At 35.8% G+C, this 27,566-nt stretch overlaps 1 pseudogene; it reads left to right on the top strand.

Annotated features, from left to right (window-relative positions):
* The window catches only part of LOC112413727 (protein lin-28 homolog A pseudogene), a 33,053-nt pseudogene extending 10,738 nt beyond the window's left edge, over positions 1 to 22,315 (top strand).
* Positions 22,316 to 27,566: the final 5,251 nt, after the last annotated feature.

Below are 27,566 nucleotides of genomic sequence, written 5' to 3'. Positions count from 1 at the left end.
CTTTCTTCCATCTCTTGCATAGTAGAGGGATTAACAGTACCCAAAGAACTTAACAAAACTAATTTAGGAATAAGTAAAGTGCTACAGAACAATTATAAGAAAAACTGAAGAACTACTTAGGAAGATTTCCACAAAGAAAGAAACTAGGACAAGGTGAATATCTTCCCAGATTTCATCAAACTCTTAAGGAAAAATGATGCCCATTTTATATCATCTTATCTTTCACATAAATCATCCTTTTAAAAGACGTTATCATTGTTACTTGAAAAAAATAGTACAATGAAAATAAATTATATAGAACCATCTAACTTATGAAGATGAATTCAAAAGCATTAACCAGAATATTGGCAAAGCAAATCTAGCATTAATATAATTTATGAAGTAATAACTTCCATGGTCCTAGTGATTTCCTAATTCTCATGATTAACTCAGAGAAGATATTGTATTATTTCCTTCATAACCTATATTAATGATACATACATTATTTTGTGTTTCAAATTTATATTTGATAAGTTAATAAAGAAAAAATTTGAACATCCTGCTATGAGTAGCTATCATTTATAGTGCTTGATATGTACCCATTTTATAGTAAAATAACGTCAAAAAGATGATCCAAGAGATCAGTGTGTCTTCTAAACTATTAGACAATCTAAAAATCTTATATGATATCATCAAATCAAAACATAAAAAAATTCAAATAACAGCCATAAACAACAACAAAATGAAGAAAATACGGAAAATATGTTTTATCAAGGGCAATCATATCTGCTTTAGAGAGCTATTTTTCACACATAAAAAATTAATAAATACCTAATGCACTTATGTATTCACTAAAACACAAGTTCCAAAATCATTTATTCCTAGTGGCTGGAGGTAATTAGATTCTATTTCTTTTAAATATTAAGTGTAAAGAGTGCTTTCCAAGAATTTAGGTATATACAAAAATTTTGGAGAAATTTAATATCCACTAGTTCACTAGGGTCACTGTTTAGACATGAATAACTGAAAGACCCACCCAGCAATGACTCATTATATGAAAAACGCCTAAACAAAGCACAAGCTTGGTTCAAGGAAGAGTGTCAAAGGGGCAGGTATCAAAGGAATGATTCTAAGATGCTCAGAACCTAGTATTCAGATTGTCTTTTTCCTTAGTACACAGTCATTATCAGACCTATGCCTGTGTCTCTTGCTGGTAGAAAGATCTACGATAAAAAGTGAACAAAAGGTAAATTTAGCTCTTTGAATAAAATATTTTGGGGGCAGTGCTATCAAAGATAAAAAGTATCTGTATTGTCAGCCAAAGCTGCAGCAGTGTCTGAAAACTGGATCCTCTACAATGAGCTGGAATTTTGGAGGGAATATAGAGGAATGGTGCCATTCTATAGCAAACATGACTTACACACACTATTGCACTGAGAGCAGCAGTGGGTAGTGTGACAAGTCTGAAAGAGAGCAATATATTGAAGGTCAAACCATACCCAAATGGTGATTGATCTTTCTTCAAACTTGATACCTTGTTTGTGGCTCTAATAGCTACTCAGTGTTTGGTAAAAGCTAACTATTTCTACATTCAAAATAATCTAAATGCATAATATTTTTATACACATATTATTATACTATAGGTATATTTTAGCCATCTATAATGGAAACTACAAGAAAATTACTTTTGACTTTACATTTTTACCTTTATTCTTTTTTTTTAAAAAAAAGGCTATGCCAGTCAAATGTCAAATAAAAGTGATCTTAAAGTAATTTTGTAGTTTATGAATTTTAGAGTATATATGTATATGAGGTATAACTGAATAGTACTTTCACAAATTATATCATTTGCAAAAGCATTTCAGGTGTATATGTGTTTACTCTTATAGCTTCATTTTATAATTATTCTATATTTATTATGAATCATTTAGTAATGATATAACAGCTTTTTGAACAAGACATTACATATATAATTAATAGAGATATGGAAAAATGTCTATGCATACTTGGCTTATGTCATTTTTATTGTTGTTTTAATCTTTTATGTATAAAATTCTCTCAGTTAATATTCCTTTAAATTAGAGTTTTGAAAGTTTTTTCATCTCAGAAGCTTTTTATATTCTTAAAGAGAAAAAAATGATCCCAAAGATGTGCTTTTTAATTTGAGATATATATATATATATATATATATGATTTGTATTGTATTAGTAAATAAACGTGAGGAAGTTTTTAAATTTATGATTTAAAACTGATCTATGAATCAGTTTTAGAATACCAAGAATAAACCCATTACATACTAATGAAACTGCAGTCCTTCTCGTGTGGGACTCAAACCCAGCCAAAACTCAGATTGTGACTCGGACCCACAGGTTGGAACTTAACCCACCCGCACCTCAGATTCAAACTTGAACCCATGATCCCTGACTAGGAGACTTGAACCCCCTGTCTTTTGATTAAAACCCGCTCACCTCATGTCAGGATTTACTGAAGCTCAGGTTCTTTTGTCTGGTTACCGAAAGAATTCAGTGGGAGGGAAAGCAGCAGGCAAAGGGCGAGTTTATTAGCATAGGATGCTTGTGAGAGATACAAGCGGGCTGGCAAGGGAGTGCAGCAGCCTGGAGAACAAAGAGGGCTACATTTTTATAATCAAAGAAAAAGCGAGGAGGGGAGAAGACCACCTTCTTCCTCATTCTTGGGCAGACGTCAAGGCTTACATCATTAGTCTCTCCTTTGGCTCTATATGGTATAATGGAGACTGTCATGGTGCTTTTTAAATCATACGTATATTAGCAAAAGGGTGGTAACATATACCAAAATATGGTAATTTATCTCAGATTTTGGTATAATGTCCCCTTTCACCTAGTTTCTTTCCCCTTTCACCTATATTTTTGTCTTGTCTACATCAGAAGTGCTACTTTTCCAGGACTATTAACTCTTTGAATTCATGTAACAAGATTCAGACCCCATATGTATTGTCTTGTGTTTTAATTATCACGACTTGTGACTTGAAGTGTATATGGAGCTTGGATGCGCCTGGTCTTCTTCAAGGTAGTGTAGATTGTTGTTACATTACTAGATTCTTTTCTCAAGTGGGCATTAGCTTACAACAGTCTCCCAAACTCCCTTAAAATTCCCTTCTGTCCTTAATCCCCTAGTGGGATTTGTAAACTGACTATTTAATTTATCCTACTCTATCCCTATCACTAACACAATCAACACATTAAAAAAATGATGTTCTCTAAAACAACAGTAAATTACTCAGAGGAATTATATTGTTTTATGTTTTTGCACCTATCTTTAAGTCTGCTTTAATAGAAGATAACTTGACTCCTGTATCTGTTTCTGCATTCAATTTGTTACAAAATGTTTTAGTCAAAGGATATAAAGGAAATCCAAAAAAGGATGAAATCCAGGAAAGGATTAGCAATTAATTAGCTTCTGAGATCATTGTGCATATTCATCCTGATCCAAGCTAAAACAGTATAAGTGAAATATGAAACCATACCAATGAACTTGTCATACTCTACTGAAATCAATGTCTATGTTGTACTGTAAATGGACCTAATACACAAGTATAATTTTGTCCTTTGTTACTTTGGAAAATATTGCTTCAATAGTTATACAGGTCTTCTGAAAGTTGATATACATTTATTAATATTACCATTTATTTCATGGAAAATTCTTTCAGAGTTGAGGAGCCATAGCTGACAATTTCTAAAATTCTAATTTTTGCCCCAGAACATTTATTTTGCTAATAGCAATGATCAGAAAAAGTTGTTTTCCTTAAAGTGAGTGGCTCACTTTGTCTTCTCTGTAAAGTGTTTGCAAAACACCCAGGTCTGAATTACCATGATTTCTGTTCAAGACTTTGTTTTCGGTAAAAATGCTTTCCCTTGAGGAAAAAGAGTATTTAGTTTAGCTCACAACTCAAACAATCACACATGTAGCTTTTGCTAGAGGCAAGAAGCAGATGCCCTTAAAGAGGACTTTCATAGTTTCTTTGGTGAGGATAATGGCAGACTCCAGGAGAGCTCACACCAAGGAGTACTTCCCAGACTTCTGCTGCCAGTGTCCTTGTGCCTGTAGTGAGCCACAGCCACCCCCTGCCTCTGCAGGAGACGCTCCAACACTAGTACCCATGTGGTTGACAGAGTCTTTGTGCTCCAGCCAGGGTCAGGCCTCGGCCTCTTAGGTGGGAGAGCTGAATTCAGGATATTGGTCCACCAGAGACCTCCCGGCCCCTCGTAATATCAAATGGTGAAAGCTCTCCTAGATATCTCCATCTCACTGCTAGGACCCAGCTCCACTCAAAGACCAGCAAGCTACAACTAGCAAGAGAGGAACACAACCCCAGCCATTAGCAGAGAGGCTGTCTAGAAGCATAATAAGTTCACAGACACTGCGAAACACACCACCAGATATGGTCCTGCCCACCAGAAAGACAAGATGCAGCCTCATCCACAAGAACACAGACACCAGTTCCCTCCACCAGGAAGCCTACACAAGCCACTGAACCAGCCTTACCCACTGGGGACACACACCAAAAACAACAGGAAATACAAACCTGCAGCCTGAGGAAAAAAAAAAAAACACAGTAAATTAAGCAAAATGAGAAGACAAAGAAATACACAGCAGATGAAGGAGCAAGAGAAAATCCACCAGACCAAACGAAGAGGAAACAGGCAGTCCACCTAAAAAAGAATTCACAGTAATGGTAGTAAAGATGATCCAAAATCTTGGAACTAGAATGGAGAAAATACAAGAAACATTTAACAAGGACCTAGAAGAACTAAAGAGCAAAAAACAATAATGAACAACACAATAAAAGAAATTAAAAATTCTCTAGAAGGAATCAATAGCAGAATAACAGAGGCAGAAGAACAGATAAGTGACGTGGAAGATAAAATATTGGAAATAACTACCCCAGAGCAGAATAAAGAAAAAAGAATGAAAAGAACTGAGGACAGTCTCAGAGTCCACTGGGACAACATTAAATGCACCAACATTCAAATTATAGGGGTCCCAGAAGAAGAAGAGAAAAAGAAAGGGTCTGAGAAAATATTTGAAGAGATTAGAGTTGAAAACTTCCCTAATATGAAAAAGGAAATAGTCAATCAAGTCCAGGAAGCACACAGAGTCCCATACAGGAAAAACCCAAGGAGAAACACACCAACACCTATTGATCAAACTATCAAAAATTAAATACAAAGAAAAAATATTAAAAGCAGCAAAGGAAAAGCAGCAAATAACCTACAAGGGACTCTCCATAAGGTTAAGAGCTGATCTTTCAGGAGAAACTCTGCAAGCCAGAAGGGTGTGGCATGACATATTTAAAATGATGAAAGGGAAAAAACTACAACAAAGATTACTCTACCTAGCAAGGATCTCATTCAGATTTGACAAAGAAATAAAAACCTTAACAGACAAGCAAAAGTTAAGAGAATTCAGTACCACCAAACCAGCTTTACAACAAATGCTAAAGGAACTTCTCTAGGCAGGAAGCACAAAAGAAGGAAAAGACCTACAAAAACAATCCAAAAGCAATTAAGAAAATGGTAATAAGAATATACATATTGATAATTACCTTAAATGTAAATGGATTAAATGCTCCAACCAAAAGACATAGACTGGCTGAATGGATACGAAAACAAGACCTGTATATATGTTGTCTACAAGAGACCCACCTCAGACCTAGGGACACCTACAGACTGATAGAAAAAGATATTCCATTGAAATAGAAATCAAAGAAAGCTGGAGTAGTAATTCTCATGTCATACAAAATAGACTTTAAAATAAAGGCTATTACAAGGGACAAAGAAGGACACTACATAATGATCAAGGGATCAATCCAAGAAGAAGATATATCAATTGTAAATGTTTATGTGCCCAACATAGGAGCACCTTAATACATAAGGCAAATGCTAACAGCCATAAAAGGGGAAATCGACAGTAACACAATAATAGTAGGGAACTTGAACACCCCACTTTCACCAATGGACAGCACATCCAAAATGAAAATAATTAAGGAAACACAAACTTTAAATGACACATTAAAATGGTGGACTTAATTGATAGTTATAGGACATACCATCCAAAATCAACAGAATGCACTTTCTTCTCAAGGGCTCATGGAACATTCTCCATGATGGATCATACCTTGGGTCACAAATCAAGCCTCGGGAAATTTAAGAAAATTGAAATCATATCACATATCATTTCCAACTACAACGCTATGAGACTAGGTATCAACTACAGGAAAAAATCTGTAAAAACTACAAACACATGGGGGCTGAACAATATGATACTAAATAACCAAGAGATCACTGAAGAGATCAAAGATGAAATAAAAAAATACCTAGAAACAAATGACAGTGAAAACACAATGACCCAAAACCTGTAGGATGCAGTGAAAGCAGTTCAAGAGGGAAGTTTATAGCAATGCAATCCTACCTCAAGAAACAAGAAACAGCTCAAATAAACAACCTAACCTTACACCTAAAGCAATTAGAGAAAGAAAAACAAAAAACCCAAAGTTAGCAGAAGGAAAGAAATCATAAATATCAGATCAGAAATAAATGAAGAAATTAAGGAAATGATAGCAAAGATCAATAAAACTAAAAGCTGGTTTTTGAAAAGATAAACAAAATGCATAAACCATTAGCCAGACTCATCAAGAGAAAAAGGGAGAAGACTCAAATAAATGGAAATTATAATGAAAAAGGAGAAGTAAGGAGTGACACTGCAGAAATACAAAGGATCATGAGAGATTACTACAAGCAACTATATGCCAATTAAATGGACAACCTGAAAGAAATGGACAAATTCTTAGAGAAGCACAACCTTGCAAGACTGAATCAGGAAGAAATCGAAACTAAAAAGAGACCAATTACAGGCACTGAAAAGGAAACTGTGATTAAAAATCTTCCTTGTTTGTTACAAAAGCCGAGGACCGGAAGGCTTCAGAGCCGAATACTGTTAAACATTTAGAGAAGAGCTAACACCTATCCTTCTCAAACTCTTCCAAAATATAGCAGAGGGAAGAATACTTCCAAACTCATTCTATATGGCCAACATCACTCTGATAACAAAACCAGCCAAAGACGTCATAAAAAAGAAAACTACAGGCCAATATCACTGATAAATATAGATTCATAAATCCTCAACAAAATACCTGCAAACAGAATCCAACAGCACTTTAAAGGGATCATACACCATGATCAAATGGGGTTTATTCCAGGAATGCAAGGATTCTTCAATATACGCAAATCAATCAACATGATACACCTTATTAACAAAGTGAAGGAGAAAAACCATATGGTCATCTCAATAGATGCAGAGAAAGCTTTTGACAAAAGTCAACACCCATTTATGATAAAAACCCTGAAGAAAGTAGGCATAGAGGGAACTTATCTCAACATAACAAAGGCCGTATACGACAAATCCACAGCCAGCATTGTACTCAATGGTGAAGATGCGAAACAATTTCCACTAAGATCAGGAACAAGACAAGCTTGCCCACTCTCACCACTATTATACAAAGTAGTTTTGGAAGTTTTAGCCACAGCAATCAGAGAAGAAAAATAAATAAAAGGAATACAAATCAGAAGAAGTAAAACTGTCACTGTTTGCAGTAAAAAATTTCACAATTTGTATGGAAACACAAAAGACCCTGAATAGCCAAAGCAATCTTGAGAAAGAAAAATAGAGCTGGAGGAATCAGGCTCCCTGACTTCAGACTATACTACAAAGCTACATTAATCAAGACAGCATGGTACTGGCACAAAAACTGAAAAATAGATCAATGGAAGAGGTTAGAAAGCCCAAAGAAAACCCCATGCACATATGATCACCTTGTCTTTGATAAAGGAGGCAAGAACATACAATGGAAAAAAGACAGCGTCTTCGATAAGTGGTGCTAGGAAAACTGGACAGCTACATGTAAAAGAATGAAATTAGAACACTCCCTAGCACCATACAGAAAAATCAACTCAAAATAGATTAAAGACTTAAATGTAAGTCCAGACACTATAAAACTCTTAGAGGAAAACATAGGCATAGACATAAATCACAGCAAGATCTTTTTTGACCCACCTCCTAGAGAAATGGAAATAAAAACAAAAATAAACAAATGAGACCTAATGAAACTTAAAAGCTTTTGCACAGCAAAGGAAACCATAAACAAGGCAAAAAGACAACCCTCAGAATGGGCGAAAATATTTACAAATGAAGCAACTGACAAAGGATTAATCTCCAAAATATACAAGCAGCTCATGCAGCTCTATATCATAAAAACAAGCAACCCAATCCAAAAATGGACAGAAGACCTAAATAGACATTTCTCCAAAGAAGTTATACAGATTGCCAACAAACACATGAAAGGATACTCAACATCACTAATCATTAGAGAAATGTAAATCAAAACTACAATGAGGGGACTTCCCTGGTGGCACAGTTGTAGAGAGTCCACCTGCTGATGCAGGGGACATGGGTTCGTGCCCCGCTCCAGGAGGATCCCACATGCCGCGGAGCAGCTGGGCCCATGAGCCATGGCCGCTGAGCCTGTGTGTCTGGAGCCTGTGCTCCACAATGGGAGAGGCCACAACAGTGATTGGCCCACGTACCACACACACACGCACACACAAAAAATCTACAATGAGGTATCACCACACACCAGTCAGGATGGCCATCATCAAAAAATCTACAAACAATAAATGCTGGCGGGGGTATGGAGAAAAGGAACCCTCTTGCACTGTTGATTGGAATGTAAATTGATACAGCCACTATGGAGAGTAGTATGGAGGTTCCTCAATAAACTAAAAATAGAACTACCATAAGACCCAGCAATCCCACTACTGGGCATATACCCTGAGAAAACCATAATTTGAAAACAGTCATATACCACATTGTTCATTGCAGCTCTATTTACAATAACCAGGGCATGGAAGCAACCTAAGTGTCCATCGACAGATGAATGGATAAAGAAGATGTGACACATATACACAATGGAATATTACCTAGCCATAAAAAGAAACAAAATTGAGTTATTTGTAGTGAGGTGGATGGACCTAGAGTCTGTCATACAGAGTGAAGTAAGTCAGAAAGAGAAAAACAAATACTGTATGCTAACATGTATATATGGAATCTCAAAAAAAAAAAAAAGTTCTGAAGAACCTAGGAGCAGGATAGGAATAAAGGTGCAGACATAGAGAATGGACTTGAGGACACGGGGAGGGGGAAGTGTAAGCTGGGATGAACTGAGAGAGTGGCATGGACATATATCCACTACCAAATGTAAAATAGCTAGCTAGTGGGAAGCAGCAACATAGCACAGGAAGATAAGCTCTGGATGATTTTGTCCACCTACAGGGGTGGGGTAGGATTGTGAGAGGGAGACACAAGATGGAGGAGATATAAGGATATATGTATACATATAGCTGATTCACTTTGTTATACAGCAGGAAGTAACACACCATTGTAAAGCAATTATACTCCAATAAAGACGTTAAAAAAAAGAGGACTTTCATTCATTGTAGCATTATTCATGATAGACAAGATATGAAAAGCCAGATATTCATCAATAGACAAATGGATAAAGAAAATGTGGTATGCACATACAATAGAATATCATTCTGCCTTAAAAATGAAAAAAAAAATCCTGGCTCTACCTGTAAAGCATTATGCTAAATGAATTAAGTCAGTCACAGAAGGACAAATACTGTGTTATTCCACTTACAGGAGTTATCTAAAATAGTCAAACTTGTAGAAGCAGAAAATAAAGGATGGTTGCCAAGGCATGGGGAAGGGAAAATAAGAGTTACTGTGCAGTGGGTATAAAGTTACAGTTATACAAGATGGATAAGTTCTAGACATCTGGGGTACAACATAGTGCCTGCAATTAACAAACGGTGGAGTAGCTTGATCAAACACTTAAAAATTTGTTAAGAGGGTAGATTTCATGTTAAGTATTCTTAACATACACACAGAGCATGAGGAAACTTTTGGAGGTGATGTGCATGTTTATTTCCTTAATCTTTGTGATACACACACACACGGTGTATGAATGTAATCAAATTCATCAAATTGTAGACACTAAATTTGTGCTCTTTTTTGTACATCATTTATACCTCAATATAGCTATATTAGAAAGCAATTTGGAAAGATGTGTACTCAGGGTCAAGATATAAGTTAAAAATTGTAAGATGCTTCAGGGACATTTCCATGTATCCTTTGTAAAGGTATAACAATATTTGACTTTTAAAGCACAAACCGTGTCTATGTTTAATAGAGAGGACTCATTTTATCTTTCTTCAGCAACTTTATACATAGATGCTACAAATGTGAGTTGAGAAACCAAGTCGTCTAATCTCCCTTTCTAAGCCAAACATCTATTCTTAACTGCAAGAAAATATATCCTAACTAAAATTCTAAAAAATAAGCTTCAGATACCTAAAAGTTTCCTCAATTTTTAAAAAATATTGCAAGGCAAGAAAACTATGTATTGTTTGTATTTCCACATAAATGCAGAAAAATTGGGGGTTTCCAAATAATGATGAATTATTGGAAAATAATATTACAGAGATCATGCTAGTTATAATTGCACATAGCTAGTAAGAGTATGGCATGAACTCTGAAAAAAAATAGAATTAATCTCTGAAAACAATATATATATATTTCTACCTACATATCATCTACCTATGCACTGTCTATTTCAGAATATTCTAGGAAACATAAGAATATACTGTACACAATTCCATTCACATCCATTAGTCATGAGAGCAATTACCCCATCAAAGTCATGTAGCATTTAGATAGCTCCACTCTACAATTATGAGAGAATATTGTTGAAAAAAAAAAATAATGTTTTAGCGTTATTTTAGAAATACATTTGACCTCAGGTCTCTCTGAAAGAATTCTGCATCAGACTTGTGAACCACTAATTTATGGAAAAATTTCCATTCCCAGAACGTTTATATTTATTTTAATTTCTAGGAAATGGTTCACTTTGCCAGCTTCCTTTTCCCTTCTCTGATATGTATATGTGTGAATTGAATATAAGTAAAGAAAAAGATAAACATGCTGAACTCTTTCATACAAGAAAGTATGCAAGCATAATATATTTTCTAACTCAGGCACAAAATCACCGAGACTCTGGTTTTATATTTTTACTGATAATAAAATTACACTTTGAATATTTCAAGTATGATAATTTTCTTCTAAGTTTTCAATTCACTTTTCAAATTATTTTTAAGTATTTATTGTTTCTTTTCTGAAATTAGAGTATAAATTGTGTGTTCTATTCATTGTAGAAAAATTGAAAAATAGAGTGTAAAGAATATTAAAATTATCTGAAGACTTGGTATACTCAGTGAATCACACAGTTTTATGATTTCCCTTACAATTACAATAATATTATTTATTATTTATAGAACATACAAGAATAACCTCCATTTTAAAGTATTGTTATACTCTAGGGATGTGTGTGTGTGTGTGTGTGTGTGTGTGTGTGTTTGTATAGGTTTGTGTGTGTATGAATGTCTGAGTATGTGGATATTCTCTTACATTTGTATTCAACAAAATGCTCTACAACTAGGTTCTCTATTATTTTCATTGATCTAATAGGTTTATTTTTTTGTTCTAGTACATCATTACTTTACCTTTTATAAAGAAATAACATATTTAAACATAAGATAGTAAAACTAGCCCACATTTTTTCAAATATGTTTGACATCTAGTATTTCTTTTGGGTTTGTGTTGAAATTTTGGAGTAACTTTATGTAATTGAAAAACAGGCTTATGGTGATAGAGTACATTTAAATAGAAATCTTACTCAGAATCATTTATAGTATTAATTTAGACAAGTATTCAATCATATTGTGTATTATATTTTGATCAGTATTGAATATTTATAATGGAATTAACTTCTAGGAAACTTTTAGGAAATAACGTGTCATTTGGGTTATTTGGTGAAATGGAATATTCATTCTATTTTAGTTTCTATCTTGTTCTAAACACATATAATTTCTATCCTATTATCGTTGATATATATGAGAGTTACTGACTTCTATAATTTTATGTTGTAGCAGAGTAGTGTGTCCAACTCTTATTGTATATGTTCTAATGATACGTTAGCTTCCTATAATCTTTCCAAGTAGAAAGTCACATCCTCTCTTAATTAGAGCAACTAGCCAAAATCTATCAGTCTTTTCCATTGTTCTTCCTCTTCTTGCAGGACATCATTAAATAACTGTGGTGGGCATTCCCTTCTTATTTTCAAGTTTTTAGTAAACTGCTGCTAGTGATTTACCATTAAGTATGTTACTGCTTAATAGGTTGATTTAATCATCATGTTCAAGATTCTCTTTTATCTCAAATTATGGTATTTTCTTTTCTAAAATAACCCATTCCTTTATGTTTGAATATCTTTTCAGAAGTTCCCTGGTGATATGTATCATACAATTAATTTTCAGATAAAGTGAGATTAACCATAGTGTTGTATTTCCCAAAGGACAGCGTGTGAAGCCTGAACTTGGCTTAGATTTAACTTCTAGTATTACAGTGGGATCCTTTATTAAACTATAATTGTTGGGCAGGTTTAGATGCAGCCAATTAAGTTTGTACTTTTTAGCATTGTCCAGACATGCACTATTAAGATACTACTAAAATCACTATACTACTGCTTCATTTTCTAATTCTCTGAGTTGATAAAATACATGAGAAAATGCAATCCTTTGATACCCTGCTCCTAGGAATCTTCCTCTTTGTGCTGCTACCTCTTAATTTAATTAATATTTCTATAAATCTCACCATCCCCTACCTCTGCTTTGAATTCTTTTCCTTGGAAATTGCCATTTCTGAATAGGTTAATTTAAAATGATTTCAGTCACTATTCATTGTTTACTATTATTCAATAACCTGCAGGGGAGAAATAGCATCTGAGTGATTGAAAATCAACTTACATTGCAAAAAGATGGCCACTTAAATGTTTGGTTAGTATAATTTTATTCTTTTTGGTTAGAAGACTGAATGGTGAGGTGTAAATCATGACTCTTTCCCTTGTTTCAGTTAAATTCAATGTGTTCAAATTTGCATGCCATGAAATAAAATATGGATAGTTTAATGTTTTCCTCTAGTCATCTCTATAGTAGATTGTTTACAAAAATGACTTTAATTATCCTACTCTCTGTAATCATGTCCTTGCAAATTGATTTTGCAATGCTTTTCATCGAGAAAAGGAGTCTCCTCCACTTTTTGAATCTAAGTTGAGCTTATGATTTATTTTAGTTAGTATATTACAAAGTTTCAGGTTTCTAGTTTTAAGCCGTAGCCTTCAATATCTGAGTGCTTCAAGCCTCCCTGTTGGGTCTCTTCCTCTACTGTGGAACAGATGTTGGAGGAGAGCTCAGTTTTCCAGACATCCATTCTAGATCAGCAGTCAACAGAGCTGCCTACAGGTAGCCACAGACACATGAGGGATCAGAGCTGAAATCAGAAAAATCTACTCAATCTATCATTGTAATAATGAGTCTGACTGTTTGATATTTGGCTGCTGACAACTTTTGGGCCTTATCTCTTCGTCTTTCCCTTCTGTCTCAAATCTCAGAAAGCTGATAAGAATATCTGTGTACTTCCTCTTGTGGTGCTCACAGAATTTAAAACCATATAAGCCCTTTGCTGCACACAAGAAACACACCCTGGTGCCACTCCCTAACCACTGTGAAAACCCAAGCCAGTCTCCTTTCCATGCACTCTCCAGCCATTTTTAGGCCAGCTTGGAAACCTTTCCTGCCCTGCTCTTACCAAAATATCTCATTATATAAGTAATAAACTTTTTTATGTCCTCTTTTTCTGTGTGTGCGATCATCTGTCTTGACATTTGGGGGTGGGAGGAGCTGGCATATCCTGTTTCTGGAGAATGTCTAAAACAGCCATAGACTTATGAGTCATATAATTAGTATTGTTTTAAGCCATTGAAGTTTACAAGTGTCATTATGATTTATATTTAAGAAAGATTATATTTAGAAGCATATAGCATATTTTTGGTTTTGTTTTCAGAGTTGTGGTATATTTCTGTACATGAGCATGGATTATCTTTAAGAGTGTCTTATAAGCATTTTAAAATAAAAATGAGGGACACTTCATGAATGACAATCAACCCAATGTCACTTTTAGTGAGAAATCTAAAATGAAAAACTAAGGAGCTCTATTATTTATCTCTTGTTACAATAGATATTTATTACTTCACAATTTTCTATGAATCAGAAGTCAGGCATTGGTTTATCTGGGTCTTTTGCTTAGGACCTCACATGACTTCAATAAACATGTAGGATAGGGTTGAAGTCTCATTTGAATTCTAACTAGGGATGGATCCACTTTCAAACTCACTCAAATTTTTAGCAGAATTCAGTTCTTTGCATCTTTAGAATTGAGGACTCAATCATCTTTCTTTCTGTCAGGCAGTGACTTCCCTCAGTGACTAGAGGCCTCTCACAGTTACTTGCCAAGAGGGTTTCCAAAAATGGCTGCTTGCTTGTTCAAACTCAGCAAGGAAGAGAGAAAGAAACTCCATCAAGATGGGTTCTCCAATTTTATGAAATGCAATCATTTAGTAGCAAAAACATAATCATATATATCCTGACATGATTCTCATTTTCTGTTGATTAGAAGCAAGTCACGTGTTCTGCCGACATTCGAAAGAGATCACATAAAGGCATGAATATCAGAAAATAGGGATCATGAGGGTCATCCTGAGAGTCTGGTTGCAAAAGGACAAATTTTCTGCAAATCCATTTGTTCACTTAAGCTAATATATTATTTCTAGCACAAAGGGAATTATTGAAACTTGATTAGATAATAGCTTTTTCAAATTATGTAATGGCTAGAATTATTTATTTTATTTTTTGTTTGTTTGTTTGATTATAGTACCATGGAAACTTCGATTACGATTAAAGTTTTGGTTAATGCTTACCTGATTTCAATTTCAGCTTTGCAACATGACCTCTTTTAACCATAAAAAATTATTTACTAATTCTAAATGTCTGTTTCTTTGGCTGAAAAATAGTGCTAACAATGATACCTGCTTCATAGCATACCATGAAGCTATCTTAGCTTTATTTTCAAAACAAAGCAAATTTGCAAAAAATGTTTATTACCATTTTTACATTACTCTTTTGGCATTTAACTCTGTTTTGGCCATAATATTATGAAGTCATATATGAAAGTGAATTTGGGGGCAGCAATTGTTAGGAATAGTGACTCTGGAAACATACCTAGAAGCATGCAGATAAGATCACAGCCTGTGCTTTGTTTTATATATATATATATAAAACCAGTGTTAATGTGATACTGAATAAGTAAGCTTTATAATACAGTATGCAAATTTATTAATAGATAATACAATAAAATGATATTTAGGAAATCCACATTTTTACATTTGTACTAGTTCTAAGTGAAATAACTAATTAGGCTCTTTTCTTGTTCCTTTGAAGAAAATACCTTTAATCTAAACTCATTTGGTAAATAAAAATATCTGGTCTGAAGACTGTAATTAATATTATATAACTTGTGTGTATTAAAGATCCAGTTTTTATTTATTACTCTTGATACAACCTGTTTCTAAGTTTATTTAATGTGTTTATGCTTTCTTATGACTTTTAATTTGAATAAAATAAAACCATATGTTTTATTTTTACATTACTTTATATAACTAATAATGTTCTGGAAAATGTGCCTCTAATATATTAAATCAATATTTAGAGTGATTCAAATTAGATGACTGAAACATTTAACTATAATACAGTACATAGAATTTCTAAGTATTGTGAAAAGTTTGATAATATTATGGTAAAAAAGAGAAATAAAGTCAGTCAGATATTAAGAAATAATAAGACAAAATTAGAAAGTTCTCTAAGACTAAAGAAAATAAAACATTATGACTGCAGTAAAGGCATTTTCAGGAAATAACTGAAGGGAATATAAACATACATTACAGAACTAGAACTAGATACTTGAGATGGAAAAATGCGAAAAATAAAAAATCTATTTGTTTTGAATTTGATAAGCACCACTTACCACACCTTCCTTTTCTTACCGTTTATGCTATATGATGGTTAATTTTATGTGCCAGCTTGACTAAGCTATAGCACCCAGTGATTTAATTAAACACTAAGTGTTGCTGTGAAGGCATTTTGCAGATGGGATTAGCATCTACATCTACAAGTTGACTTTAAGCAAAGTAGATTACCTTTGATAATGTGAGTGAACCTCACCCAACCATATGAAAGTCTTAAGAGCAAAAACTGAGTTTTCCCCAAGAAATTCTTACTCATGACTATAATGTCAGCTCCTGCCAAGTTTCCAGCCTGCCAATCTACCTAATTTTAGACTCAGGACTCCAACATCAATCCCTGCCTGAGTTTTGAGATTGCTGGCCTGATTTATGAATTTTGTACTTACCAGCCCTAACAATCACATGAGCCAATCCTTAAAAAAAGAAAAAAGAAAACTCTTAACACATGCACATATAAATACATATATGTGTATATATGTGTGCATAGATCTAGACATAGATTGACAGATATAGATATAGATACATATATAGATATATCATATTGGCTCTCTGGAGCACCCTGCTTAATACTGGCATCAATTCTAAACCAACTACTCATTTTTTCCAAAAAAACTCCAGACCTTTTTTATCTCCACTGACTTTTAGTTTTTATTACTACTTCTTGTTTGAGGTCTCACTCCATCTTTATAATTATTTATTTTCACTTGCTAATATGGATTGCCACCCCACTGTAATTTGGTGCTTTTTAGAAAACCTAGATTTCATAGCCTCACCTTTGGGCTAGAATCCATGGGAGAATCCTAAAGTCAAAACTTCCCAACTCTCTGATCATTCCTCAAATCAGAATATTCTAGTACTGCCCCCAAGCCAGTTTCTTTTGATCTATCCTGTATTTATTTGATATCACCCTATATGCATCCTTCATAACATTTCCCAGAATTTGTAATTGTGAGTAATTGCATATTTTTGAAGTTTAATATTTTACTCCACTAACCAGGCAATAATATCCATGAGCTAAAGATTCTTTTTTTTTATAACTGTGTGCCCTGTTCCTGTAGGGTTTGGACATTAAGTTGATGAAAATATTTTTACTGAAAGAGCAACAAGAATGTGTTTCATTGATAGAGAAATGTTGTGATTTTTCCTTTCCCCTTCAGTAGAATCTTCCTTGATTAAAAACACTGCTGTACTGAAATGTTACATTTCCTGGGTGATTGAAAAGATGTAGGAAAGGGCAAATGTATTTTTAAAAAAAAAGTGGTTTTGTTTTGCTTGCCTTAGCCAAGTCTCAGCAGCAGGTGTAGTTTGTTTGCATGATCCTTAATTAACATGACACCAGCTCTTGGGAGAAGGTCTTCCCCACAGCAAAGAGAAGAATAGCTCAAAAATATCAGCAAGGGAAACAGGAGGTGTTTACCCAGTGTTAGTGGTATGCATATGTGACTGTAACTCCATTGGGCTCTCTGAGGCTGGTTGGATCTTGGTCAGCATCCTATCTTTGTCTCTAAACCCTATTGCTTGCAGCTCCTTGGCCCAAACTAATGTCATGATTCATGTCTTTCTCTTCACAACTCCCAGTCCACAAATTCATCATCTTATCTCCAATGGGGCTGAAGGATTAGCTGATGACATTATTTTCTTTCAGAAAGAATATGTGTCATTTTTTTAATCACATGACATTTTATTTTTGATTTTCAAGAGTCTATTTTTTGATAATCAAGTTATTAGTATTTAAGGCTTTTACCTCTGCGTTCTCAGTAAGTCAACCATAATACACCTAGAGGCAATGTGGGTAGAATGGTATTTATATGAATGTTCAAAAAGAGTAACGTAAACATGAACATTTCAGGATACAGTCCAGTTACAAATGGATGAATGAATACATGATTGGCTGGGTGGGTGGGATGACTGAGAAGATGATAATGAAACACAAGTGTCACACAAACACAGCATATGTTCAAAATACAATTTGATACTGAATAATCAATAGGCAATATGGAAATCAAAGTTTGTTTTTCTTGTGTTGATAGTATTAAAACATTTTAACTCTGATGGATATTTGTTGAGAGTTTTAGGGAAATCATGTTTTTCATCCATTTCTCTACTGTTCTGCGATTTATTCAGATTTTGAAGTTTATCCTTCTGTTTACACTCTAAGAAAGATATTTCACTTGATTAAATAACTTGCTCAATGTTTTACAAAAAATAGGAGACAAATTTGGTCTCGGGGCACAGGGCCTTGACTCTGCTCTTCTTTTCTTTCCATTGTTCCAGGCTGTCACATTTATATATTTCTGAAGTAAAATTAACTAATCAGAAATAGTGGAAACTCTCAGTACTTTGGTTTTGAATCAAAGGCATAAATAGAGATACGGTCTGACACAATTTAAAATGTTTTATGGTTTTATTTTTTGATTCATTTCATAATATCTTCCCTAATGACATTTTGAATAACCTAAAATTTATCAAAATAATTATATTCTTAACCTATTTTACTGGATTATGTGACCAAACAGATTTGCAATACCTTTATTTATTACAGTTACAATTAAACAGTTTTCATTTATGAATGCATCAAAGTATACTTTCTTTAGTTATAAAGTACATGATTTCACAATTTACTGTAACCATTTGATATTTTTATAACAGAATTGGTGAGTAATGAAACACTTTAATAATTATAGAATTTACAATGGTTAAACTGCACAATATACTTGCAACTATTTTGAAAAGACATAGGAATAATTTGCATAATTTACACTCATATGATTCACTTCTAAGTGTAGTGTGATGCACAGTACTAAGCTGATTAATCTTTCCTTGGTTTACTATCCAGAATGTGGTCAGAGTTTTAGTGAATTAATTTGACCACCATTATGTGTAATGGGCTGAAGTTAAATTAATCTACTAAGTGATATACCCATCAAAGCTTATGAAGAACTAATTCATCTGAATAAGAACTAACAATATTGATTATATTTTCAACACAAGGAAAGAACACTATGCATGGTTTTGTAACTTAAAATTAAACTTTAGTCTATGTAAAAAGATACATATTTATTTTTTCGAAACACTAGTTAATTTTTCATAGGGTGATGTTAGTTGAAGAAATGTGGTGGGTAGCATTTGTTAGGGAGAGTACATAATCATATTAACCCAAGTGTAACAAATGTCTAAAATGTACTATTATTAATTTTAATGCATAATAAAATATAAATTACAACTCCATGAAGAGAATTAAAATGGAAGATTATAAAAGATCATTATAGATTCAATTTGGTAACTCTTTCATATTCATTAATAATCCCCCAAGTGAGAAATCATCAGCACTGGGAATGTACCCTTAGCCAGAAAATCAGTTAAATTTTCTACCTTAGTTCTTAACTTTCTTTAATGTAAGTACATACAAACACACACATGTACACATCCTATGCACATGCACACCATACATACACAAACACCCCATATAATTTACTTAACATGAATAATGTTTTAAAAGAATATATAAATTAAATATAAAATTATTTATGATACTCTTACTAGAATCAGTATGCATTTTTTAATTCAATGGTTATTTAAATAATTTTTAGAACTTTTAAATCTATGACGTGTTATGGACTGAATGTTGTATCCCCTCAAAAATTTTCTGTTGAAATTCTAATCTCTAATATGATGATGTTAGGAGGTGGAGCCTTTGGGAAATGATTGTCTTGAGGGTAGAATCCTCATGAATGGGATTAATGACTTTATGTCCTTTCTGTCATATGAGGACACAGCAAGAAAACAGTTTTCTACAAACCAGGAAGGGGGCCCTCACCAGACATCAAGTCAACAGGTGCCTTATTCTTGCCCTTCTCAACCTCCAGAACTATATGAAATAAATGTTCTTTAAGTCACACAGTCTATGGCGGTTTATTATAGAAACATGAATGGACTAAAATAGCATATATTTGAAAAATATGATCAGTGAGAAATGTATGGTTTAAGTTTGAATGAGTTTGATTATTATGAAAAGATATTTGTTATAATGCCACTTGAATGCAGAGTATACAGTTTTGATACAGTTGCTTAGAGTCAAATATTAAGGCATCAAACATTGAGGCATGTCCCTCAATTTATGCCAAAACAAATTCAGTTTTAAAACACTAATATTGAAAAAATCCGAAGACATATTAAAACATAAAATCCTAGGAAAGAATGAAGCTTGACAGATTTACTGCAGAGAAATTGAAAGGTTCTATGTCACAAAGACCATGCATAAAGCTAAAAGCAAATAATAAAATCAGGAAGATACTTGATTGTTTATATTTTCACATAATCTTTATTAAATTATAAAAAAGTAAATATGAATTTGGAATTGAATAACAGTCTCCATACACTTCAAATATGATAATTTGCCAGCTTCCTCTTACTTTCCCACCAAGAAAATCTACTTTCAGGGCCTGAGATTTATTTTCCTGCCTCCTCTCTCTCTTTTTCTCCCTCCTTCACTCTTCACAGACATATATATATATATTTTTTACAAATATATAATTATATGTATAAAGTATTACCCTTCCAACTTGTTTCTTTGTCCCACTGGGAAAAAATATCTTAGACATTTATTTGTGTCCACAGATACGGATAAAAACTGCTATTTATGGCTGCATAATTCTCCATATATCCTAACATGTGTGGAACAAATTATTATGTATGGCTGTATAGTCATCCATTCACTGTAATTTAGTCAAATTTTGCCCTGTTGATGGACATCCACATTTTTTCTAGGTTGAATGTAATTTTATGACTTCTGAGCTCTGTGAGGTCCATCCTAGAATTGTCCGGTTTCCTGAAAGGAGAGCTCCTTTTGTAAAGGGTCTGTGGCTCATTTGCATACTGAAGCTTTGGCCCGGGGTTCTGTGACACTGTTGGCTTTGTTCTGCTTCTGCCACATCTCGGCCTCAGATCCCCAGACCATGCGACAGCTCTGCCTCCCGAAGCAGAGTTATCTTCCTCAACTTCAGCCCATCATTCCCTAATTCATTTCTTGTTTTTGTGCTATACAACTTCTGCGACTTTTGCTATGTTCTTTGTATTGTAGAATACCTGTATTGTGCTGACCGTTAACGTGCTCTACTTTCCCTGACGCTTTGAAATTCTGATCCCTCATTACCAGTAAAATAAACTACAGTAAGAACTGAATGCAAAGACTGCAGGATTATTTTTTCCATCATGAAACTCTCTACTACCATCACCAACTCCCCCTGCTGTATACATAAAAAGACAGAGTTATGCGATGCACACACACAAGACCTACATGCACAGAATATCTATAACAAGCTAAGGAGAAATGATCTAGTAGGAATGGGGCAGAGGGAGGATAGGAAACCTATAATAAAGCTATATATGCAGAAGAACACTGTAGTAACTCAGAATATATAGTACAAAGTAATTAGCAAGCAGCAACATTCTCCAAAGATACTTTATTCACAGATTTGAAAGACTGGAAAAATGAATCAATTGTCTATATCAGAAGTAATTACATGGGTGAGCCCTCCCACCTCTGTTGTGCTGGGGAAGATGTAGCAGCCTCTTCTCCAAGCCACCCCTTTGCCTCCCAACTTCTCTGGGGCCCTCGGACGCCCGACCAGGGGCCCCAGGGCCGCGGGCTCAGCCGAAGACCACGGGCTCTGTGTCAAACCAGCAGTTTGGGGGTTTGCTGCGCCAACGCACCTGAGGAGGCACCGGAGGAGCCGCAGCTGCTGCACGGTGCCCGCACCTCTAAGTGGTTCACTGTGTGCATGGGGTTCGGCTTCCTGTCCATGACCTCCCGTGCTGGGGTCGCGCTCAACACCCCGCTCCTGGCCCGTGGATGACTTTGTGCACCAGAGTAAGCTGCACATGGAGGGCTTCCGGAGCCTAAAGGAGGGTGAGGCCATGGAGTTCACCTTTAAGAGGTGTGACAAGGGCCTGGAATCTCTCTGAATCACTGGCTCTGGTCGGGTATTCTGTATTGGGAGCGAGAGGCGGCCCAAAGGGAAGAGCATACAGAAAAGGAGATCAGAGGGAGACAGGTGCTACAGCTGTGGAGGTCTAGACCATCATGCCAAGGGATGCAGACAGCCACCCCATCCCAAGAAGTGCCACTTCTGCTAGAGCATCAACCATATGGTGGCCTCGCGGCCACTGAAGGTCCAGCTGGCTCCCAGTTCACAGGGAAAGCCAGCCTACTTTCGGGAGGAGGAAGAAGAGATCCATAGCCCTTCCATGCTCCCAGAGGCACAGAGTTGAGCCACAGTGGGTGGGGGCTATCCTTTTGTGATCAGGAAGTTTTGAGGAGCAGGCATCAATCGGCAGAGTGGAGACATGGGGACAGCGTGGGTAGGGGGCAGCTGGCACTGCCATATATCTCAGGCCGGGGTCCACAACATCCCCCTCTTCCCTCCTGGTGGGGGGAGGGGGGAGGCAAAGGAACTCCAATCATGCTCTATCCAAACGCACATGAGGGCTCTGGGGGGGTAACCCTACCTACATGCTTTATCTGAGTCTCCACCCGCAGAATCTTCAGCTCTTGAAAGTGGCCTGGATAGGGAAGTTGTTTTACTCTTAAAGAAGGATTTGGAAGAATATTTCCCAGCCAGAGTGAAAAGATTAAGCATGAGACCAGATTGATGGGCCCAACCCACAAGCCATTACATTCTGTGGGAGGGAATATCTCAGGCATAAGGCAGGGTTTTCCACCTGTTGTCTCCTCATAACCCCCTCTTGGGATAAAGTGCTGAGAACTGTCCCAAGCAGTGGGTTGTAATGATAGGCAAAAGGGGTGGTTATGGGAACAACTGTAGACCTGCTGCTTCTAAGCTCATTCCCACCCCATTCTGGGCCAATACAATTTTATTCATTTGCTTCCTTGGATGACTATACCTTGGGTCCCACTTTCTCTAGGATGCCAACTGCACTAGCTGTGTGCGAATGACATATCTTGTGCACTTTAACTTTTTTTCTGTAATATAAGTATTCTGGCTTTGTATTTTTGTGTATTTTAATCTAAGGCCCTCATTCCTGCTCTGTGTTCTCAGGTACGTGAGCAATCTCAGGGATAAGTCGGCAGCAGCTCCGTGTCTGCACAGCAGGAATACCTTTTGTTTCTATGTCATCAGAGAAAACAACTATTTGGAGCATAGAGCCTAATTGAGCTACCTCACTTTTGCCAATTAGAGCTGGCTTTTCTGCCATAGTGTTCTCTTGAAACTCTACCATCTTCAATGTTTCACGGGAGACTAGATTTAGCTGGGTTGCCCCATGACTTGGTCTCCTTCTACTGAAAGATTGGGAATTGGTCTGATCAGGAAAAGGTGGTGCAGAGAGGTTAGGAGAGGCTGGGCCAGGTAAAAGGTGCAGAGAGGGGCAGCCTAAATTAGGCAAAGGTCATCTGTACATGTGATAAAGGATTCCTTTTCCAGACCTCTAATCCCAGGACACAGGACTTGCTTTACATACCAGATGCATCCGTCACTGGATTAGGCTAGGCCTACCATGCACAGCAGGGTGTATGTGTGCGTTTTTGTAAAAAATGTGACTTGGTAAGGATAGGTTTTAAGAACGATGCCTCTGTACACATCTTGAGCTGCCCAGGTATGTATATATGAAGCAAGGACAAGATCCTTAGCTTTTAACAATTCTGGGCTTTTCCTCCTTGGCTTGCAGAGAGACCATCAGCCATGGCTTCTTTGTGGTTCCCAGAGCCAGTGTCCTGCCCTGCTGCAGCAGTGATTAGTGTCATGGATTAGCTAAAGGAGAAAAGGGGGTTTTGTTTACATGCTGTGAGCTCACAGCAAAACTACCTCACTTTGTTGTAACAGGGCAAATGCAGTAGAACGCATTGGGTGATGTGTGTCTGATCCTGGGTTCTTGTCTCCCCAATTTACTGCCCCCCTCTAGTTATTATATTTGTCTGGGCTTTGTAGGACTTCACAAGTAGCTGATTTGGTGATTGCTAGGTGGCTTAGTTTGTGTAAATATAATGTGTTGGTCTTCTCCATGTTCTTTTGGGGTTTTATTGTTTACAAACTTCTTTTTATATTGAGAAAAATAGCCAAAATATCTTTGACTAAAGGTTCTGTACCAGGCAAAAAGATCTGAAACATAGGCTCGGGGGCCCCTCACCTTGAAGTGAGGGGTCTTAAACCACACTTTTGTGTTTCCCTTCCCCTATTTCAAACAAGATCTTATGTCCTAAAAACTAGATTCCTACTCCTTTGTCTTTCCCCCTTCATGCTCCCCCAAAATAGTCCATACACCTCTGTTTAATTTGTGGGGTGTCTGTGATTAAATGATTTGTGCAAAAATCCTGAAGAAGCTAAGAACTCTCCATCCCTTGTTCCCAGTCTCCTGAGTCATGACCATTCCTTGATGTGATTCATGTCAAACAGACTGTTGCCTTTGGATGAATTAAAACCTAGTTTAATCTCTAATCCTAGGTTGGAGAGAAGCAATGAGGGGGCCTTCCATGTAGAAAGTGGGGTTGGGAGACCACAAAAGGAAAGATGAATGTATATCCAAGTCACTCAGGAACTTTTATGAAGGTGCAAGAAACGTCAAAGTGGCCATGAGATTGTTTAATAGGAGATGGATGAATGTAACTCCATGTTTACTGCTAGAAACCAAAGCTTTCTGTGAAATCTTGAATTTACGTGGAGGAAGGGAGAGTAGAAAAACATGTACCTGTCTGCTCTTTCCCTCATCGCTTCCTCTCATTCCTGAACTGCAGGTGAATGAGCCTCTTTGGGCTTTGGCGACCCCATCTAGGCAGTGTTTATTTGACGGTAAATTTTGCTGTGCCAGGTACTTCCTTTCCCATTTACTATCATTTTATAACACACATGCTGACTCTTTTCCCTTCTCCTTTTTTTCCTGGGAAAATACAATGAATACTTACTGGTACTGAAAAAAAAAAAAAAAGAAGCAATTACATGACATTATATGAATATGCAAGTCACCAGAGGAATGATGTTCGTCATGGCTTGATTGATGTAAAATTATAGAATAAAAAACATTTTATTCTTTTTACTCTCAGATGAAAAGCTTAGCTTACCTTCAAAGCTTAAAGGGCATAAATCTTTTGATATGATTGGAAACAAAAGCACTAATGAATATATTAGCTCCTTTACTGTTTATAACTCTTATAGCAACATTACCTGTTCAGTTCTCACTACCACTTCTCCTCAGATACTTTGTACATATCTCAGAAGCAACCAAGATGAACAAAGAAAGTGTGGAATTTTAATAAAAGCTATACTTCTAAGTTCCTAGGAATAGACTTTTAATTTTAGTTCTCCTAAAGAAATTTCTACTTTTTTGCAAAGATTCATATATGCTACAGTGAATCTATCCTAAAGTAGAGACTACATAGTGTATTTGACTACCACAGATACAGCTGAAGATAACTAGAAAAAGGTAGTATTTTTTATGCCTACTTTCTTACCAATTCTCTTACTATTAAGCATCATCACAGCTTTTCTTAATCATATCTCCCAAGAAACTATTAAACAAACACAAGAGCTCACTCTTATTTCACCTGTCTTGATTCTTGATTCTTGATTGCAAGGTAGTTTCCCAAATGAATGCCTGAGTGCTGAGGGCCCAGTGTGTGTTGCCAGCCTCACTGAATGAATTTAAGAAGAGAGAATCCAAAGGAAGAAATGCCAGGAAAAGCTCTAGCTGCTCTACTGGACAAGCAGAGGCTCCTTGAGGTTTTCAGTTTCCCATGCAGAACTCAGCTGAGTGCAGATCACTGTAGGGAGGAAACCCATGAGAGACCGTTGCCTGATCAGTTCAAGGATTTGAAGACTATCAGGTAATACAGCCTAATGAAAAGAAAAAATGCACAGAGAGGGCTTCCCTGGTGGCGCAGTGGTTGAGAGTCCGCCTGCCGATGCAGGGGACGCGGGTTCGTGCCCCGGTCTGGGAAGATCCCACATGCCGCAGAGCGGCTGGGCCCATGAGCCATGGATGCTGAGCCTGCGCATCCAGAGCCTGTGCTCCGCAACGGGAGAGCCCACAACAGTGAGAGGCCCGCGTACCGCAAAAAAACAAAAACAAAACAAAACAAAAATATGCACAGGGAAAGCAAAAAAAAGTTGATTTGAAAGTCAATGCAGAGAATTCTGTACCAATTGCTGAAGAAAGAAGGAAGCATGTGTCTCTAAAGGGTACAGTGGCATGGCTGCAGTGGTCTGTACAAGTTATTAGATAAACAAATGTTTGTGTCAAACAGGGCACTGAGTGCCGGGTTGCAACTTAAAGTATCAGAAATGGCATCACCTGTAACAACTGCATTGGAAAGGAATGCATAAATAAGAAAATGTAATTCTATAGGCACTTAAAATTGTCTGAACACATTATACATTTAATTTTACTTTTCTCTAAGAGAGCAAAAATACCATAACTCGATTCAGATATTCCAGGTTATGTTCAGAATTATGAAAGAGAATTGAGTGCACAGAGATCATCTTCAAAGTCAGTCAACAGAGGACCACGTTTCCCCAAAGTTTTTACACTGGCCTGAGCTCACAGCCAGTAAACTCCATAATCCTTGTAAACGCCAACACTAATTAAAATTTTACATACATTAAATCAGCTAATCATACAAAAGACCTTTTACTTTTACTATAACTATTTTAAGATGAGATAACAGAAGCCCAAAGAATGCAACACCAGTGGTTGCATGGTAAGAATTAGAGGTGAAATTCAAACTCAAGTTTCAGCGTGTATACCCTTCACCATGACACAGTGCCATTGCCTTGAATGCTGAATGGCAATATAAGACAGGATAAGTAGAAAATAGTTGCAAGCATCCCTCTCCCATACACATTTTCATGATTCTTGAGAATGTAAATATGCAATCACATTTTAATAGCATTATTTTAGCATTTTAATGTGTGCTTGTAAAACATTTACAAATAAATATAAATTACACTTATGTCCATAATTCAGGGATAAATGCATTAATTTCCAATCTGTTATATCTTTTTCAGACTTTCCCTCACTATTCCTTCTTCTCTGTGAGTTGGGAAAATCATTTTATTACTTCAGAAAAACAATGATCAGAAGTGGTCCCTTTGTTATACAAATTCAAAGCAAATATATATTCATTGTTTCAGAGTAAGAATATAAGTCATGTTTAACCTGAATATAGCTATTAGCATTATGGTTTGGTAGTAGTAATATTTGTCAGATTCTGTTCTAAAACTGAGAATGACATTTTATTTTTATTTCAAAAATTCTGTTTTGTTGGGTGGGTGTTAGGAGACCAAAAAAAAAAAAAAAGCAGACAAATGTTTAGATAGAATATAAATCTCTACAGCTTTGTGCTAAATACTTTTTCTTGTTTACTAGAAAATGAAGTTTTTCTTTTCTTTTTTTTTTAAGGGTTTGGGTTTTTTTAGTTTTTTGTTTGTTTGTTTTTTGTTGTTTTTTTTAGTATTTTTGTTGGTTGATTGACACTACAGGAAAAGATTGAAAAGGAAAAGCAGAAAAAATT

The sequence above is a fragment of the Neophocaena asiaeorientalis genome, unplaced genomic scaffold, assembly GCF_003031525.2.
Source record: "Neophocaena asiaeorientalis asiaeorientalis breed wild unplaced genomic scaffold, Neophocaena_asiaeorientalis_V1.1 scaffold175, whole genome shotgun sequence".
NCBI classification, from domain to species: domain Eukaryota; kingdom Metazoa; phylum Chordata; class Mammalia; order Artiodactyla; family Phocoenidae; genus Neophocaena; species Neophocaena asiaeorientalis.
The sequence above is the reverse complement of the archived record's forward strand: the minus strand, read 5'-3'. Positions and strand labels throughout refer to the sequence as shown.